Source organism: Eubalaena glacialis, chromosome 10 (assembly GCF_028564815.1).
Source record: "Eubalaena glacialis isolate mEubGla1 chromosome 10, mEubGla1.1.hap2.+ XY, whole genome shotgun sequence".
NCBI lineage: Eukaryota > Metazoa > Chordata > Mammalia > Artiodactyla > Balaenidae > Eubalaena > Eubalaena glacialis.
The window spans coordinates 79659422-79680517 of record NC_083725.1 but is presented as its reverse complement, the minus strand read 5'-3'; the positions used below and the strand labels follow the sequence as shown (position 1 = coordinate 79680517).

The following is a 21096-nucleotide window of genomic DNA, read 5'->3' as shown; positions in this document are numbered from 1 at the left end:
CATTCAGTTTTATTCAAAATAATCTTTGGAGAAGATTGTCTTATTTTAATTTCTCTCTGGAAATTCTGACTCAGGAAATGTAAAACAGCTTGAGAGTAAGGTCTTAAAGATTTATTACTTTTGTCTTGTTTCCTGGTGGGTTTTCTCTTAATGCCTTGGTTAAATGATGACATGTGGTTGAGATTACAACAGTCAGCAATTTGTTAGCTGAAAGGAAAAGAACAGTAAGCAAGTAGTTGAGTCAAACTGCAAAGGAAGATTTGTGATAGATAAAACATTTAAGTTTCAAAAATCTTGTGGAAAAGATATGTAAATATTAAATTTGTAATTTTGTCTCTTTTGCCTCTGAAATTAAGATATATCAATTAAATAAGGTAGGGAAATTCGCCTTATGTGTGTATATGCATGTGCACAAGTGCACACAGGTGTGTATCTTACTTAAACTGAGAAAGGAGTGAATTTAGGTTAGTGAAAGGGTCATTGTTTTTGGAATCAAAAAATTGAGATAAAATATAAAACAAAGGTGTAGGTCTGTGATAATTTAATGATTTGCAGAAGTTTAAATGAATAATAATAGTAGCTTAATTGAGTACTACATGAATTTATTATTTTTGGATATTGCCATGGTCCATGCCAACAAGTTGGTTTGAATTAGCTTCTTTTTAATTGTTAAGTTACTTAATGTTAAAAATTTCTTATAACCATTGCAGTCATGGTAAACATAAATCAAAAGTGCAAAGTTGAAAGTTAAGAATGGAGTAGAAATTGGTGAGCTTGCATGTTAGTAATTCATACTTCATCAAATGTTGGGTTTTGTTATTATTTCCTTACCATCATGAAGTCTGATAGGTTCTATGGTCATAATTTTAGCAGGTGGTAAAATAGTATGGAAAATGTTGTCTTCTGTTACAGTGTTACAGTGTGAGTCTCAATTTTTAATTTTACATTTTAAAGACACAGACTGATGTTTTGTTTATTTTTTTTCCTTCCTCAAATTGCAAATTATGTATTTAGATTTCTTTATAGCAGATAGTTTCAGTAAGGAGCCATTGGCTGAGCTGATTAGTCAAATGAAGTTGTCTGACATGGGTTACTTTAGTTTGTGGTTTTAGATGAGAACAGTACATGGTGCACAGCTGTTGCTCCAACAGCTTTGTTCCAGCTGTCTTACTGGCCTGTCACAAAATACCCCACATTCCTTTTTTTTTTAATGGAACCCCTTGTAATATTCTATACTTTATTACTTAAAATGGATCCTGCCAATTACTTTAATGACTTTTCTTCACTTTTATGCCTATCAATAGCTATTTATTTAGAATGATGCTAAAATGGATTATGAGTAACAGATTTAAACTTTGTCACCTTTGTAATTTTTGGTTGTGAATTAAAGTTGGAGATGTAAAATATTTATACAAGTTGTGTTTAACATTGAAAAAGGCACCAAACTTAAATAATGTCCCAAAATAAGTAGTTGCATCTGGATGATGAGACTGGCATCTTCTAATTTCTTTTTTTAACCTTGTGTTTGTATTAATAAGCTTCAATAGAATTGTAAGATGAAAAGGCGTGATTTTGTGTTTATAAAGTTTGTACAGAACCTATATAGGTAGACTTCAGTTTATGTTTTTTTGAGCAGGTGGTTGTACTTCAATTCATTTTACTATCTTACACAGTAACTGAATTATAATACTAAGGGCTTCAAGTTTTGTTTTGTTTTTTAATAAGGAACAAGGACCTAATGAAGAATAGTTTGAATCAGTAATGACTAATATATATTGAACATTTTCTCTGTTAGATACCATGCTAAAAGCTTTACAAACATAGCCTTAATCTTTACAATTTATTGTTTCTTTTTTGCAGACATGGAAACTGAGGCTCAGAAGTTAAATAAATTGCTCAAGATCCCACAGTAATGACTGAGATGGGACTTGAAGCCATATTTTCTTGATTACAGAGCACCTAAGGGGACTGTGCTCTATTACATTGCCCAAATAAAACACGTTTTATTAAGTGAGTTACCTTAATAACGAAGTCTTTGCTGAAGTTTTTCTTTGATTAGGTTCATGAAGCACTTTCCATTTAGTTGAAATTAGGAAACCTGGGATTGAATAGGCAGTGAAGGGTTGTTTACAGTATCTGTTTGCCTCCCTCTCTGCTCCCTCCTGCCTGTCTGTGATCAGTCTTCTGTTACTCCTGCACATGCTGTTTTGGCTACTGCTCTCCCCTGACCTGGCAACCCCCAGACACCTGCCCCACACCTATTTCAAATTCCTGCTCTCACATAGTGCATTATGACTGGAGAAACACAGTCTGATCACACTAAGTCACAATCTGTGTGAAGTGTACATCCATGACTCTTGCTGTATCCTTTACCAAGTAGGCCCTTTTAATCTAATTCTTAGTCATCTTTCTAGATGTGACTCAGGGTTCATCTGAGCCTTTCCTGAGGGAATATCCAGATTGGATGAGGTGCCCCTCCCATGTGCTTCCATAGTATGCTGTGCATTTTTTCCCTGAACCTTTTCAGAGTAAGTTGTGGAAGTAATGCCCCGTTAGTGTTTGTTTCCTGAAGAACAAAAAAGAGAGTCTTTTATGTAACCTTTGTACAGTTATCAAAATCAGGATATTATAATACTATTATCTAACTTACATTATTCAAACTTCACCAACTGTTACAATAATGTCCTTTATAACGAAAGAAAAAGAATGTTTTTTGCCCAGGATCCAATCCAGGATTGCATGTTGCGCTTATTTTTCATGTCTTTTAGTCTTAAAAGTTATCTGTAAAATATCCCACAATTTGGGTTGTCTTGTGTTTTCTTATCATTAGAATCAAACTGTGTAGTTTTGGCATAAATATCACAAAAGAAAAGTCATTCTCCAGTACATCATGTTTAGGAGGCAACATTTCTCCATAACCTTTGATGTGAAATCTGATCCCTTAGTTAATTGCTGAAAAATTGCTACTGTTCCCTTTGTAATTAACATCTTATGGGTAGAGATCCTGAGGCCAGGTTAATAACTAGTTATTTTTGAGCTTTTGGGGTTGTCTCTCTTACTCTTTCTTGAATGCTGCCCCTCCTTTCTCCCTTCCTCGTTTCCTTCTTCATTTCTTTTTTTTTTGGTTTTCTTATTTAAACTTGCTATCTCCAATTTGTGTTTTGTGACAAGAGTTTTTTTTTTAATGCTCTCAAAGAACGCTTGTGTCATACTCATATTTTCTTTAGGGGCAAAAGCCCCCAGTTAGTACATTTTCTTTATTCTTTAGAAGGATATACACTTTCTCGGCCTTGATTTTTTTCATCTGTAAAATAAAGTGGCTGAAACAGATTATATCTAAGATCCTTTCAGATTCTAAAGCACATGAGTTTATGAGTTTTAAAAAATTAGATTGTTACATCCTGTTTGACCTTTTCCACCCTAAGTTTTCTAAAAAATTGTTTTCCTACTTCTTTCTCTATAATATATAAATGTCTCATTGCTTTGGATTGTAATCGACCTGTTCCTAGTTTGGGGCCATGATATTCTTCACACCTAGATAATGTCTCTTGCCAGACTGAAAGACAAAGTGGTGTTCTTTTTTTGGTGGGGTGAGGGTGGGATTGGGGGACTCATTCCCATAACAGTCAATAAATAAATCTGTCATTCCTTGGAGTTTTCTAAATTACTTAAAACAAAAGAGAAGAGAAGAAAAAACCAGTTCGGTACAATAGTGTTTATTACCTTTAAAAACATGATTTATGTATAATTCCTTTTGGAGGGTTTTACAGAGTTTCTAATTATTATATCATGATTTCTAAAGAAGTGAGAATCTTGATTCATTGTGGAATTTAGAACAAATTATTTAGTTGTAGAAGTTACTGTGCTATAAACAGACTGAAAGAATTGAGTGTTATTTCAACATTGTTAGTAATTTTAAGTTCTGTAGTAAAAATATTAGGTTATTTAGTGAATTATTAAAAATTAATTGGCCACATTTTAACTTTTAAAAATAATTCTTCCTTAAGAGTTTTGTCATAACTAGCATTTACCTTTTGTGATGTTTTACGTTTATGCAATATTTGTTTTCAGAGGACTTTTACGTACATGATTTCCTTTTATACCAGCACCAACCCTTTACGATTGGAAGGCGGCATGATGTTGTCATGGTCATCATTATTTCCATTCTGTAGTTGAGGAAATGGAGGCTTGGGAGGAGTGATTTGCTCAAGTTCCTATAGTAGGTAAACAGTGAAGTTGGGATTTAAGTTGGTTTTCCTGACTCCTAAAATACAGTGGTCGTTCTACAGAACTAGGAATGTTAAGTTGGAACAAAAATGCCAACACTTTCTAGAGGGGAACTGAAAAGAGTGATACATACTCATTTAATGAATGGAATTCTGTTATGTGACTGTTACCAATATGAATCTCGGAGGAGCACTGAATAGCGGAGGGGTGGAGAGAGGGAAGAGTAAGTGAGGTTTCATCAGAAGCACGCTTGATGACTTGATATTTCTGCTAAAACTGCTGATGATGGCACCGATGAAAGCTAGTGTGGGGCCCAAGCTGTGTAATGGCATCCTTTCTCTAACGTGTAGCTTCACAAGACTGAGGTATCTGTTTTACGAGTATCACTGTTGTATAAATGCGTGAAAATGGCAAACACCAAATTTAGGTATTTATTACCTGTTGGGGTGGGGAAGGAGAGGAGAGGGGAATATGATTGTGGAGGGACATATAAGGGTCTACAGTCATATTGCTAATGTTTTATTTCCTAAGTTGGGAGGTAGGTATAAATAGTCTTAATATTTTTTCTTCATAACATTTTCTGAGATATTTTATAGTTAATTAAGAACAAGAATGTGCTCTAAATTGACTTAACTATGTAGTCAAATGGAAACTTTGAGCCTTTCATTTGGTGTTCAAGGTATCATGACTTGGTTGACAAGATACAAGTGTGTTCTTTAGGGGTTTTCCTTCAGGGTGGGAAACTATTTTCTTCCCTGTCTATTCAAACAACAAATAAGACTTTGAGTGCGATTCTAATTATGTTAAAAAGTTGATAATTGAGTTTGTGAGTAAAACATTTGTATGAATGTGTGTGTATAAGTGTATTTGTTGTGATTTGCTTTTAAAACTACTATACCCAGTTTCTGAAGATTTCTCCAAAGCACAGTATCTGATTTCATCATGGTGGTTACAGGAACTGATGATTCATTTTGCCTTAAATTTCCTGTATGAAGAACTGATACCTTTACCTTTTCCCAGAATAAAATTCTTAGACTATTAGTAGATATTAAAAATGAATGCTCACATAATGTGGTTTTAGGTAGGTGTGAGTAAGGATTAAAAGAAAATCTAGAGTATTATATACTAGACCTGTGCTATGTGCTATACTGTTAAACATTTTTGCTTATGAAATTCACTCATTTATAAAATGGGTAATTCCTGGACTATTTTCATGAAAAATTGATAATTTTGGGGGGTAGGATTATTTATTTAAAAATATGCTACCCGTTTGATGGCCTTGTGAATGAAAAGGAATCATATTTCCAAGTTTGGGTGATTATAGGATTAGAAAAAATGCTGTTGGTGGTTGTTCATATGAAAGCTTTTATTTGCCTTTATTTGGGTACTTCTGCATTTTGGAGAGGTAAGATGGGAGAGAAAAGGAATTCTGTGTTCTTCAGTGTGAAAGTATGTACGGTTAGATGTTGCTAATTCCCTCAATAAAGAAATGGATTGAAAACGTGATTAAAGGGCATCTTTACATTTAAAGATTATAATGTGTGCTTAAGAGGAAGTGGGTGGGGTAGAGTGGGTAAGAGGTAGAAGGTTGGGGAAGGTGGAGTAAATGCTCTTGTTCTTGAGTTTAGAGGTTTGAATGATCTCCTTTTGGGGGGGGTTACCTACAGATTAACTCATGATGTAAGTTGCAGGGGTCTCTTGGTGATTTTGGATGGATTCTGAATGTCATGGAAGGACTGGAATCTTGTGGTATTGATTTTTGGAAACGTGAAAAAGTGTTTTGCTTCTAGCATGGTTTAATTTTATAGGTTTTCTTCTTCTGGTGTCTTCTCATAACGAGAGCCATTCTTCCCATTCCAGTGGCAAGTGGAAGCTGTGGTCCATTAAGACTTTTGTAATAGACAGAATTTGGAAAATGTTCTACATGCGGGGGTTCTTTGACCTTTCTTTGGTACAAAGGACTCTTTTGGGATTCTGGTGAAGCCTCTGGACTGCTCAGAATACTGTTTTTTAAAATGTATACCACATAGGTTTATAAAAGAAACCAATTACATTAAAATAGTTATCCAAATATTAAATACAGAAGTCTTTTTTAACACATGTTTAGTATAAATGCTATTCTGATTTATCTGCAACAGCTGTTATATGAAATATCTGTGATTTCTATTGGTGACAGTCACAGGTACTGCTTACAGTGGTTTATTGAAGGAAATGCTAAATTTCTGGTTAGAGGTTAGTGAAAAAAAATTTTCCCCATCCACGTTTTTGAAGTTTTAATCCCAAGAAACTCTTTTTAATGCAGAATGAATGAATAAATAAATACAGTAAGGATTTGGAACCAGATGACTGTTGGATTGAGTCTCATTCACCATTTACTAGTATCTGCATACTTTCTCAACTCTGAGCCTTTATATTCTCATCAGTGTAATGGAGATGGTAATAGTACTTGTGGGAACACCTACAAAACTAAAATCCTACAAGTACTGTTACCATTTCCATCTACCATCACAGTTGACTGGTATTGTCATTCTACCAGTTTGAGTGAAGTATAAAAACCTTACCTCCCTTTATGTCCCTTTACTCTCCCCTGTTTATAATATACTTTTTAAAAAAATTTCTTCTGCATACGTATAGAACTGCATCAGACCATATTATAATTTTTGCTTCAACTTTCAGGAATACTTTAGAAAACTCAAGAGAAGGAAAACCTGTTGCATTTATCCATATTTTTGCTAACTGTTCTTCCTTCCTGAGGTTCCTTCTTTTATTGTTTCTTTTCTGTTTAGAGAACTTCTTTAGTCATCCTTTAAGAGTAAGTCTGCTGGTGACAGATTCTTTTATACTTACTTTATCTTTTTTCCATAAGACAGTATTTTTTCTGGGTGTAGGATTCTGGATTGATAATTCAGCACTTGAAAAATTGTGCCACTCTGGTCTTCATGTTTTCTGATGAGCTATCTGCTGTCATTCTGTTTTTCCCCTATAGATAGGTGTTTTTCTCTGACTGCCTTCAAGATTTTTTCTTTGTTTTTAGTTTTTAGAAGTTTAATTATGATGTGTCTTGATGTGGATTTCTTCAGGTTTTTTACCTTTTTAGGGTTTGCTCATCTTCCTGAATGTATAGCTTTATGTCTTGCCAAATTTGGGAATTTTCCAGCTGTTATTTCTTCAAGTACTTTTTAAGCCCTACTCTTTTTGTCCTCTCCTTCTTGTATGCTGATAATATGAATGTTTAATCTTTTGTTACAGTCTCACAGGACCTTGAGGCATCATTCATTTTTTTTTTTTTTTTTTTTGCAGCCTGTTTCTCTCTGTTTTTCAGATTAGGTAGCTTCTATTTACTGTCTTCCAGTCCATTGATTATTTCTGTTCTTCCATTCTGGTTATTTTGGTTATTCTATTTTTCAGTTTTAAGTTCCCATTTGGTCCTTTATAACATATTTGTTTGCTGACTCTTTGATTTTTTTGCTGAGACTTCTTTTTTTTTTTTCCCATTTATTTCAAGCATGCTTGTAATTGTTGAAACATTTTTGTCCAGACTGCTTTAATGTCTTTGTCAGATGATTTTAACATCTCTGTCATCTTGATGTGGGTGTCTGTTGATTGCACTTTTATCATTCAGTTTGAGATCTTCCTGGTTCTTGGATTTTCTTTCATTTTTTTTTTTTTAAACTTTGGGTTTATTTATTGATTGATTGATTGCTGTGTTGGGTCTTCGTTTCTGTGCGAGGGCTTTCTCCAGTTGCGGCAAGCGGGGGCCACTCTTCATCGCGGTGCGCAGGCCTCTCACTATCGTGGCCTCTCTTGTTGCAGAGCACAGGCTCCAGACGCGCAGGCTCAGCAATTGTGGCTCACGGGCCTAGTTGCTCCGCGGCATGTGGGATCTTCCCAGACCAGGGCTCGAACCCGTGTCCCCTGCATTGGCAGGCAGACTCTCAACCACTGCGCCACCAGGGAAGCCCTTTTTTTTTTTTTTAAATATTTATTTATTTATTTATTTGGCAGTGTTGGGTCTTAGTTGCCGTGTGCGGGATCTTTAGTTGCAGCATGTGGGATCTTTACTTGCGGCATGCATGCGGGATCTAGTTCCCTGACCAGGGATCAAACCCAGGCCCCCTGCATTGGGAGTGCAGAGTCTTAACCCCTGGACCACCAGGGAAGTCCCGGTTCTTGGATTTTCTGTTGAAACCAGAACACATTTTGTTCTGAGGCTTTGGATCTTACTCAAACCATCTGTGTTAGCTGACTCTTTGATGTTGCTCTGGCAGAAGGAAGGTGGAGGTGCTGCCTTATTACTGCCAGGTGGAGGTAGACATTCCAGATGCCTCACCAAGGTTCCACTGAAACCTGAGGTGAGGGGAGACACTCCTTATTACTGCTGGGTGGGGGTGGAAGTCCAGACTCCCCTCATGTTCTTCAGTGATGCTCTTGGGTGAGAGAGGTTCGTTATTGGTCAGTGGGGATGAAAGTCCTGGCTTCCTACTTGGCCTTCTCTGACACTATCCAGTGGGGTATTGGGGTGCCTCTTTATGGCCTTGAGAGTGTGGAGTTAATTTCAGGCATCTCACGGTTGCATATTTTTAAAAAATTGGCTGATGATACAAACAATTCCTATGTTTCAGAAGAAAAATGGCAACAGGTGAGCAACAGACAATTAAAAAACAAAGTATAATAAATGTTCTAAATTGTCACCCCTTACTGAGTAGCGAAAAAAAGCCATTTTAAGAAACGAAATTGAGTTATTTGTAGTGAGGTGGATGGACCTGCAGTCTGTCATACGGAGTGAAGTAAGTCAGAAAGAGAAAAACAAATACTGTATGCTAACACATACATATGGAATCTAAAAAAAAAAAAAAGGTTCTGAAGAACCTAGGGGCAGGACAGGAATAAAGACGCAGATGTAGAGAATGGACTTGAGGACACGGGGGGAGGGGGAAGGGTAAGCTGGGACGAAGTGAGAGAGTGGCATGGACTTATATATACTACCAAATGTAAAATAGATAGCTAGTGGGAAGCAGCCGCATAGCACAGGGAGATCAGCTTGGTGCTTTGTGACCACATAGAGGGGTGGGATAGGGAGGGTGGGAGGGAGACGTAAGAGGGAGGAGATATGGGAATGTATGTATATCTGTAGCTGATTCACTTTGTTACACAGCAGAAACTAACACACCATTGTAAAGCAATTACACTGCAATAAAGATGTTAAAAAATAATAATAAAATTAAAAAATAAAAACCTAGTTAACTTTTTTTTTTAAAAAGCCTTTTTAATATTATCAATTGACAAAGATTAATAAAAGGTTATCTGTTGTAGGTTAAAGATATAAGGATATGGGTACTCTCACATTGCTATTGAAATTGTAAATCAACCATCTGAATTAGTCTTAAATGTCATAGATTTTGACCTAGTAGTTAATTTTCAAGGCATTTTTCCTGATGAAGTAATTTGCTATAAGGTGCAAAGATTTATATACAAAGTTTTGAGACAGTGTTACTTATAATAACAAGATTTTGGAAATAGCCTATATCAGGGGTCCCAAACACCCGGGCTGCGGACCGGTACCAGTCCGTGGCCTGTTAGGAACCGGGCCGCACAGCACGAGGTGAGTGGCGGGCAAGTGAGCACAGCTTCATCTGCTGCTCCCCATCGCTCGCATTACCGCCTGAACCATCTCCCCCCACCACTGCCCCCGGAAAAATTGTCTTCCATGAAACCGGTCCCTGGTGCCAAAAAGGTTGAGGATCGCTGGCCTATATGATCAATAATACAGATGGATTAAATAATTGTCCATGTCATTAAAATTAATTTTTAAGAGAATATTTGGCAAGGAGGAAATACTCATTAAGTAGGAGGTAAAAGCAGAGTATAAAACTGGACATATAGTACAATAGATTTAATTATATTTTGTTTTGTTTTTGGCATTGTGGCTAGGGACCTGGTATTTTTAGACATTAGAGACGATATTTTTCTTTAGTGCAGGGACAGATCCAAATGTTGAGGGGCCTGAAGCTTACGTGGTTTTGGGGACCCTCTTTAAGAAAGAATACAGAATTATGTACACAGATGAATATTTGTTTAGAATGAGGAAAGAGGCATTTGTGTAAATGAAGGGCCTCAAAACCCAACATTCATTTTGTGGTGAATCTGCCTCTGCTCTAAAGTATAAAATTTGGTATATGTACACTGAAACTTCATTAATTTTATTCATATCTTTTGTGTTCTATATTTTTGATTACATGCTGTAGATAATGTTTTCCTAAACTTCCCATGTTTCTAATAGTTTTTGCATTGACTTATACTGTTTGTGTAAATAATTTTGTTTCCATTATTGCATAAAGACATTATAAAATCTCATTATAGCTCTTGCCAAATAAATTTTACCATGTTTGATAATGATGTTTTCATCCTTGTTTTCCTCATTTGACTAAATTTGATACATTTTTTTGCTCACCCTTTTATTGTTAGCCTTCTGTTTTTTTTGAGCACTATATTGTTCAGTTTTATTTTAAGAGAACTCCTGTTGAGCCTCTTCTTTTTTAAGGAAGCCTCTTAATTTTATTACGATTATTTTGGTCTCAGTTTGGCCTCTTTGTATTTTTCCCTTCTCACTTCTGTTTGACATGTGTTGTAGTTTCTTTATTTTGCAGAGACTTTTAAGGAGTAACATACTATTTTTATTACTGGCAGTGTGTGTGTGTGTGTGTGTGTGTGTTGGGTGAGGGGAGAGTAAATAAAATTTTCATCCATGAAATTCTTTCTTTAACGAGCTGTGGTAGTGAGTATATATGAATATGTGAAGAGTTGGTTGGAAGAGATTAAAATTATGTACTGCACATTTTCTTTTTCCTTAAAGCATTTAGAAATTCCTTAAGTAGGGGAGAATTTATGTGGCTTGGGTTATGTTGCATGAATTTATATTGTTATAATCCTAGTTGCAATTTGACCGATAACTTGTCTTTCAAATGAAATCAAGTGAATTTTAAGATAACTGGTTATTCTTCTGGTTTTATAATCCCCACATCCTTGTGGGGTCCTTTTAGGTTGAGTGTTTGTGTGTGTGTGTGTACACTCAAGCAATGCAAACTTAGTTTGCTTACTTTTTAGTATATTAGTGCAAATTAAAAGGCAGTTTTTCTAGTACTGATAAAAATACTTCTGAACCTAATACAACACTGCTTGCCTTTTCTAGTGTTAGTAATGGCAATTTGTATTTGCTCTTTAAACATTTAGGAAGGCCCTGGAACTGATCCCTGCCCCCCAAGTTGAATAAAGTTAGTATATAGACTGAGACTCCCCCCCACCCGCCCTTAACTCTGAAGAAGACAACTTCCTTTATTTTGCATTTTTGGGTGGTGGTTATAGCACTTGTTTTGAGGTTTGACCACCTTTTGTTCAGCTATTTTTATTTTTACATGTCACTTTGAGTATACTCAGTGGTGTTTTAACTATAACATCTTCTGTAATGAAATTCATGCATGCATATTATGTCTCAAAACACCACTTGTTTTGACTTAATTTGGCTTAATTGTCTTATGCTATTTCTGCTTTATCTGAGTTTTTTTTTTTAACAAGTGAATGCCTGTTTTTCCATAGCTGAACTCATATTCTTAATAGATTTGCAATGTTTGTTTTAAGATATGACATGAATTTCAACTGCTTGGTTTGCTAAGTGTCCCCACCCTCCCAACCCCCAGCAACTCAGTAGAGGACAGACATTTTGCTTTTATTGGAAGCTATGTCCTAAATTGAATTGGAACTCCTGATTTATATGCCAACGTCAGCTGACATATAGGTATAGGAGAACTTTTACCCCTTAAATTTGTTTTTCTTACCCACTGTTTAGCTTTTACAGGGCTTACTAAACAGTGAAACTTAATATATTATTTTATGTTGAATATTTACAATCTTTTCCAAAACTTTATTAGCATTGGAAAGCTTATATTTCCTGAAATAAGGTTCAATCTCACAACAATTAGTGTAGTTTAATCTAGTATGTGCCATAACTTTTTATTTAAAATAGAAGCATCGGGACTTCCCTGGTGGTCCAGTGGCTAAGACTCTGCGCTCCCAATGCAGGGGGCCCAGGTTCGATCCCTGGTCAGGGAACTAGATCCCACATGCCGCAACTGAGAGTTCGCATGCTGCAACTGAAGTTCACATGCCACGACTGAAGATCCTGCATGCAGCAAGGAAGACCCTGTGCAGCCAAATAAACAAACAAATATTTAAAAAAATAGAAGCATCATGTAAAATAGTTAGCAATTGCATACTTCCTGGCACAGAAATTCAATGTACAGAATGTTAAAAATTACTTAGTAGCAGCAGCGTTTTAGAAGGTATATAATCTAGTTACTTGTAGTTTTAAGTTATTACTGTTTCTGGTTTTATGAAAAATAAGTAAAGCATTAGGTATATGCCCTGAGCTTTTTAGATTTGCACATATTCTGTTGAAGCCTTCACTGATATTTTCATGTTCCATGCCATGGGATAATGAGGTCATTTTTAGTGCTATTGAAGGAAAGAAAACCAAACTCTCTTGAAGAGATTCTCATATGTCTGTGTTTTGCCTAATGCTTTCCTATAATATTCCCAGACAGAAGGTCTTAAATTTGAGGAAGTAGTCGGGAGATGCCTAGTGAGATTCTAAACTCCATCTTCCCTCACAATGGGATCAATTGCTGCTTCTTCCCCAGCCCCCACTCCATTTCATAATTGGACAGTGGTATTTTATGCAAAAATTATCGTTTTCCAAACCACATCGAAAATATATTGGAAGAAGAGATCTGTTGTACAACAGCAAACAAAGAGACAGTTCTTCCACATGCTTAAAAAAATGTATAACATCTATATCAGGAAACCTGAGAATGCTACCACATTTCACATAGAAGACCTAAGTAAATAGAAAAGCACACTATATTCTTGGATTTGAAGATTCAGGTTCTTAACTGTGTCAATTCTAGAAGTCAATCCACAAGTTTAATGGCATTCTAAAAAAAACAAACAAACAAGAAAACTCCACCAGACAGTTAACTCTGTTGAGGTGAGTATTAGTGTAAGCTCATTTTGTAGATGAATAAAATGAAGCTCAGAAATCAGGTAACCTCTCCAAGGTCAGAAAGCTAGGAAGTAGTTGAAGCAAGGCATCACAAGAAGGTGTTTGAGAGCTCAGATGTAATAATAGCTAATATGTAGTAAGCACTTACATTACTGAGCACTACTTTTCCAGGCAAAGTACTACGTATTCTCTCTATTAGAATAGCATCTAAATATATTTAGAAAATCAAAATTTGTGAGGCCTCTAGGGTGGTTCTAGAGCTAATGCATGCTGTATTTATAGATTTTATAGGTCTTTTATAATCTCCTCCTCCTAATTTCACTTTTCCCCATATGCATGAGCAGTTGTTCCAGCATCATTTATTCTAACCTTCCCCTATGATCTGTTATTCTGCTTCTTTATATATCAAATTTCATATATGTGGAATTTTTTTGGGGGGGACCTACTGTTTTATTAGTCTTTTTGCCTATTCCTGTATCAGTTCCACTCTATCTTAATTTCATGAATGGTTAGGATGAGCTTCACTGCTGTGTTCATTCAATGCAAGTTTCTTTTTTTTTTTAAAACATCTTTATTGGAGTATAATTGCTTTACAATGGTGTGTTAGTTTCTGCTTTATAACAAAGTGCATCAGCTATACATATACAATGCAAGTTTCATTGAACAAATACTTATTGGGCAACTTCTTTGTGCCAGGAATTGTGTAGGTGTTGGGAAAATAGCACTGAACAAAACAAAAAATTTTCATAGAGATCACTCTTGTAAAGAATTTCTTGGGTATTTGTCTTGCTTATAAATTTTAGAATCAGTTTGCAAGTTCCATGAAAAACCTGAGAGCTTTTTCAACTTTAAATTGTATCAGATAAGGGAAAATTGACATTTTGACAATTCTATCCATGAACATAGAATGCTTTTCCATTCATGTGTATCTCCCTCTCTCCCTCCCTTCTCCTTTTTGGCCTTTGTTTGGCTTTATAGTTTCTTTTCATATTTTATTAGGTTTATTCCCAGTTATCATATATTTGCTGTTGCTATTGTAAATGGATCTTCTATTTGACTTAAGTTTTCTAATGGCTTGTATACAGAAATGGCTTATTTTTGGCTGGGGGTTATGTAGATTTAGTTTTGGGTATTCAAGTATCCAAATACCTTGCAAGGTATCCGAATACCTTGCAGAGCTCTATTTCCCATAATTATTTTGTATATTCTGTAGGGTTTTCTACGTAGATAATCACATCATCAAATACAGTTGACCCTTGAACAATGAAGGGGTTAGGGATGCCCGACCCTTCTTGCAGTGGAAAAATCCAGGTATAACTTAGTTGGCATTCCGTAAAGGTGGTTCCTCCGTCAACCAACCATGGATCATGTAGTACTGTAGTATTTGCTATTAAAAAAAATTCACATATAAGTGGACGCATGCAGCTCAAACCTGTGTTATTCAAGGGTCAACCGTTTGTGTGTGTGTGTGTGTGTTTAAGAAAGAAATGGAAAATTTTATTCGCACCAACCTGAGGATTATAACCTGGGAGAGAGTCTTTTCAGGAAACTCTAAGGACTGTTCTAACTGTAATCTGTTTTTAATTCTCATATCATTTTGTTTTCTTGATTTATTGCATTGGTTAAGATCTCCAATATAATGTAGTAACAGTGGGCATTCTTTCTTTTTTTTTATTGAAGTATAGTTGATGTACAATATCATGTAAGTTACAGGTGTACAACATAGTGATTCACAATCTCTAAAGGTTATACTCCATTTATAGTTATTCTAAAATATTGTCCATATTCCATGTGTTGTACAGTATATCCTTGTAGCTTATTTTATACCTAATAGTTTGTACCTCTTAATCCCCATCCTTAAAGCCCCTCCCCCCTTTCCTCTCCCCACTGGTAACCACTAGTTTGTTCTCTGTATCTGTGTCTGCTTCTTTTTTGTTGTATTCAATAGTTTTATTTTTTAGATTCCACATATAAGTGATATACAGTATTTGTCTTTCTCTGTCTTACTTCACTTAGCATAATACTCTCCAAGTCCATCCATGTTGCTGCAGATGGCAAAATTTCATTCTTTTTTTTATAGCTGAGTAGTATTCCATTGTATGTATATACCACATTTTCTTTATCCGTTCATCTGTTCATGGACACTTAGGTTGCTTCCATATCTTGGCAATTGTAAATAATGATGCTGTGAACACTGGGGTGTATGCATCTTTTTGAATTAGTGTTTTTGTTTTTTTGGATATATACCCCGAAGTGGAATTGCTGGGTCATATGGTAGTTCTACTTTTAGTTTTCTTTTTTCTCTTTTCTTTTTTCTTTGGCCGCACCGCGTGGCTTGTGTTATCTTAGTTCCCCGACCAGGGATTGAACCCGGGTCCTGGCAGTAAAAGTGCCGAGCCCTAACCACTAGACCACCAGGGAATTCCCTACTTTTAGTTTTTTTAAGAAACCTCCATTATAGTGGACATTCTTATTCTTGATTTTAAAGAGTTTCACTGTTAAAAAAATGTTTGCTGTAGGTTTTTGGTTCCCTTCTAGTCCCCCTTGCTATGAATTTTTAAGATAAATGTGACATTTTCTCATGCTTTTCCTGTATTTCTTATGATCATATTGTTTTTCCTTTAATCTGCTCATGTGGTGAATTATGTTTGTAATTTGTTCAAAAAGTCTGTGTATCCTTATATTCCTGGATTCTTGGGATACATCTGTCATCAGTCATAATGTATATTCTTGTTTATGTACTGTTGGATTGATTCTGCTTGCTAATATTTTGTTTACGGGCTTTTAATTTTTTTGTATCTATGTTTTTTTTGTGAAGTTGGCCTATAATTTTCATTTTTCTTAATGTCCTTGTCTGGTTTTGGTATCTAGGTTATACTGGCCTCATGAGTTGGCAAGTATTTCCTCCTTTTCTGTTCTCTGGAAGAATTTTTGTAATACTGGAATTACCTGCTCCCTCAGAGTTTGGTAGAACTGGCTTTTACAACTTCTGGACCTGTTTTTTTTTTGTGTATGTGTAACAAGGTTCTGTTGTTTCTTAATTTTTCCTCCTTTATTGGTCCTAGAATTATTCACGCTTCCTAATTACCCTATCCCCAAGCAAGGGTGAGCTCAAGTAAGAGAAGGGAGCATTTACTGATAAGAAAACATAGGAAATGCAGAATTTCAGGAAGAGTCAGAATTTCAATTAGGAACAAGCTGGAGGGTGGAAAGGGAGCTAAATCTGAGACTTCTCTCATTAAGAGGGGTCCCTCCAACCAGGCCGAAGTGGTCATAGGTGGGCTAAAGTGGTCTTAGCAGGTTGACAGCCCCCTGCTCTCTCTACTCCCACTTGCTTCCGAATGATCAAGCAAATGTGCACTAACAGAAGACAAGACAGGGCAGAAATAACAAATAACAGATTTAGGCTCCACCCACACCCTGTGCAGGGATGTCAGGTATTTTGATACTTTTTGATCATTCTTCAGAGTGTCAGTATAAAGAATGAGGGACTCCACTGCCATCCTTGCAGAATTCCCGGCCACGTTCCACCACCCTTCCATGAAGGGAAATTAATTGAGAGAAAATTTAGGTTTTCTCATTAGTCATGCTAGCAGAAGGAGAGATGGTATGGACATTACCTAAAGATTTTAAAGTATCGACTTTGCATTTACTTGTTTACAATCAGTTTATCTTTTATCATTAAGTTGCTTAAGTTACTATGAACATTAACTCAAATTTTCAAAGTATTTTTCTATTTTATATCATGCTTCTTTTCATGATTGGTTGTCAGGGTCTTGAGAGATGAATTTTAAAATAAATTTAAATTATTTGGTATTTTTATTTTTACCAATCCATGATACTTTATATAAACTGACAGTATATTTAGTGCCTTTTAGAAAAGTTCCATTCCTGTGCTTTTATCTTAAGCCATTCTTAGCTAATGTTTTTGCATAACTTTTTCTGAAAACAAAAATTTGATTAAGGGGAATCTCTGGGGAATGGGGAATCTCTTTTAACTATGAAAGCTAAGGTCTACAGAAAAAAAACCTTTCTGATACTTTTATTTACAGATTGAAATTAGCTAAATGTTCTAAGTAAATAAACGAGAATTGCTTAAAAGTCCATCTAAAATTTTTGACTGGATTAATTTCCAGTCTCAGTGTCAACTGACTTCTGACTTTTGGTAGAGAGCATGTGACTCTAGACAAGCATGCAGTCATTCTAGGTATATTGCTGCTTAAGAAAAGGGCTTTTTAAAAATCTGTTAGAACATGGGAAAAAAGATATTTCTCTCTTGTGGTTTTACAGGGTGCCAGGGGTTTAGTTGCTTGTATGTTTCACTCAGTTGCTTTCTGTTCAATGAATAGGATCACCACCATGCATCACAACTTTGCAGACTCACTGCAAAGGAGATAGCAAGAGATAAAATGACTTCAAATGAGTGTGGCTTTTTTTTGGGATGGGGTGGGTGGGCAATGCTACAACTAAATAAATTGAATTATGCAAGAAGACCTTTATTTAACTCATCTTTATATTCTCACACTGACTCTTTTTTGGGTATCATTTTTTAAACATTTTATTTTTTATTTTATTTTATTTTATTTTATTTTTAACATCTTTATTGGAGTATAATTGCTTTACAATGGTATGTTAGTTCCTGCTTTATAACAAAGTGAATCAGTTATACATATACATATGTTCCCATATCTCTTCCCTCTTGTGTCTCCCTCCCTCCCACCTTCCCTATCCCACCCCTCTAGGTGGTCACAAACCATTGAGCTGATCTCCCTTTGCTATGCGGCTCCTTCCCACTAGCTATCTATTTTACATTTGGTAGTATATATATGTCCATGCCACTCTCTCACTTTGTCACAGCTTACCCTTCCCCCTCCCCATATTCTCAAGTCCATTCTCTAGTAGGTCTGTGTCTTTATTCCTGTCTTACCCCTAGGTTGTTCATGACCTTTTTTTTTTTTTCCTTAGATTCCATATATATGTGTTAGCATACAGTATTTGTTTTTCTTTTTCTGACTTACTTCACTCTGTATGACAGACTCTAGGTCCATCCAGCTCACTACAAATATCTGAATTTCATTTCTTTTTATGGCTGAGTAATATTCCATTGTATATATGTGCCACATCTTCTTTATCCATTCATCCGATGATGGACACTTAGGTTGCTTCCATGTCCTGGCTATTGTAAATAGAGCTGCAATGAACATTTTGGTACATGACTTTTTGAATTATGGTTTTCTCCGGGTATATGCCCAGTAGTGGGATTGCTGGGTCGTATGGTAGTTCTATTTTTAGTTTTTTAAGGAACCTCCATACTGTTCTGCATAGTGGCTGTATCAATTTACATTCCCACCAACAGTGCAGGAGTGTTCCCTTTTCTCCACACCCTCTCCAGCATTTATTGTTTCTAGATTTTTTGATGATGGCCATTCTGACTGGTGTGAGATGATATCTCATTGTAGTTTTGATTTGCATTTCTCTAATTATTAATGATGTTGAGCATTCTTTCATGTGTTTGTTGGCAATCTGTGTAGCTTCTTAAACATTTTCACAATGACTAGTTCATTGTAAATATATAACAATTACAATGAGGTGTTTAGTATTTTTATAGTCATATTTTGTTATCATTTCTCTAGTGAGCTCTTTGTTTTTCTCTTTTGGGCAGATAGCTTACATATTTTGAGCACCTTAAGGTAAGAGATCTTAGGCCTCACAATGTGGAACTAACACCCTTTATCGTGTCATGTTGGATTCTTTTACATCTGTTTTTGTTAGTTTATCCAGCAAGTTTCATTGTTTTACTCACACAGTTCTTTTGCAGTAGGAAAAATAAAACTAATACTTGCGTCTCTCTACCATAAGCCTTTTGGATAGGATCATGGCCTTTTATCCGTTAAGTGTTGGGTGTGAGATATTTTGATAATACTTTAAAGGGGAAGGAGAAATCCTTCAGTATGTATGGTAAGCTTGCAGTTTCCTGTGCTCTTTCTTAGAAGGCAGAAGGGAGTCTGGATAGTTTATATCTGTGTTTATTGCAATGCAAGTCATACTTATGTACCTAGGAAAAACTTCGCCTGTTTGCCAGCTTATTGCCGATGTCAGGGTTCACGGACGCCTGTGGGGAGAAGGATTTGAGGTCTGGACATTGGTACTCCATAAATATAGAGAAAATAGGGGTAATCCATTTGTTTTCTGCAGGTAGCTCTCAGTGTAACGTAGTGGTTTGGGACATAGAATTGAGCCAGACTGCTTGGAATCAATCTCCACTCTACCACTTACTGTCCTGTGGCTTTGGGCAAGTTACTTAACCTCTTATGTCTCCCTTACCTCACGTGTAAGATGGAAACTGTAATAAGAGTAACTGCCTACTTCATGGACTTATTGTGAAGTTTCAATTAATATATTTGTAAAGCACCTAGTGCCTGGCACATAGTGAACTCTATAGAGGTATTGTGACTTAAGGTGTACAGATATGTTTCCCTGAAGGAGTTGGAAGTGTGAAACTTAATTTTTCTAGAAGTCTGATTTAAAGTTACTTTTGAATAGCCCCCAAAGTGGGGAATCTAAGAATCAATAAAATGTCTCTGCTTGGGTTATCTTTACTGTAACACTGTCTGCCTTCCTCTGGAAACATTTCTTCTGTCTTAGCTGCTCCATGGCCTGGCTGAGCTGGGCTCTTTGCTGGGATAACCACAGCAGGGGAGACTGAGTGAGGGCCTCACCTGGCTGGATACAGGAGTCCTGCTGTGAAAGAAGGGTTTTTACTTCTCTCATTAGGGCACCTGATTGAACAGGTGCCATCTCATCTCTGGGCACTTTACTGTTAAAAAGAAGTGAACATCCAAATAGGACTTATTGGGCTAATGATTTCATTCATTCAGCAAATACTTCTCCAGGGTTTATGTGCATGACCTTAAAGGAGTTTTTTGCAAAAACAGGGTTTTCCTGTCCTAAAGTAGAGCTTTAGTCCTAACTGAAGGGAAAAACATCATGAAAATGTTTTGTTCTTTCTGCTATCTCTGAAAAGAACCCAATTCTCTTTTAGAAATGTAGTTTATTTTACGACTGTCTCCCTTCATACACTAAAAGCTTTACTATGATTTGTTTTATAGAGGAAGATCAAGAGGAAAAACTGTTAACTTCTCTCATCTTCTAAGTATCTTGTTGATAAAAAGGCTTTTCTTCTTAGGTAAAGAAATTACCTGTGAATTTTGTTTCCCAAATAATTAAGTGAAATGTCAGTATGAATTTATTCATGTTGGCTTTAATAATTATTATTAATAAAGGTATTCTGCATCTTTACAGGTCTGTCTTGCCTTTTATAAATAAAGCTGTTCCTGGCAAGATGTATACATTTTGAATTCTATTTTTCCCATTGATTTATAGGATTAAGAATCTGTGGAACTGCTCATACCTACCCCCGTCCCCCCTACCCCCATAAAGATAGCAATGTCAGATGGTAGAACATTCGTATCTGTGCTCCCATGTAGTTTCTTATGCTGACCTACCTAGGGCTTATCATTCAGAAACTATAGTATCTTATCCATTCTAAGACACATTAAAAAATTCTTGTTTTAATATCCTTGTAATTAGGATGCATCTTCCAATTGATGGCATCCTTGAGTCAAGAAAAGATTGTACTTGTTTTCTTGTCTTGCCTCCTACTTGAGGATGAGTAGACTCCTTGAGGGTAAGAACTGATACTCATTTACTTTTGTTATCTCCAATGTCTGATTTGCATTTAGAGCCTCTGCTTTTGCTGAACTACAGTGTATCAATTTTTAAGATCATCTCAGTAAGCGTTAGTTAAAATGAGA

The 21096-nt window shown here is 35.9% G+C and overlaps 1 protein-coding gene and 1 non-coding gene across 3 annotated transcripts in view; one reads left to right on the top strand and one right to left on the bottom strand.

Moving 5' to 3' along the window:
• The window catches only part of RRAS2 (RAS related 2), a 69660-nt gene that overhangs the window by 11705 nt on the left and 36859 nt on the right, over positions 1–21096 (top strand). The window lies entirely within an intron of this gene.
• On the bottom strand, positions 15632–15703 carry TRNAK-UUU (transfer RNA lysine (anticodon UUU)). The gene has a single exon. It is a non-coding gene; the product is annotated as a tRNA-Lys (tRNA).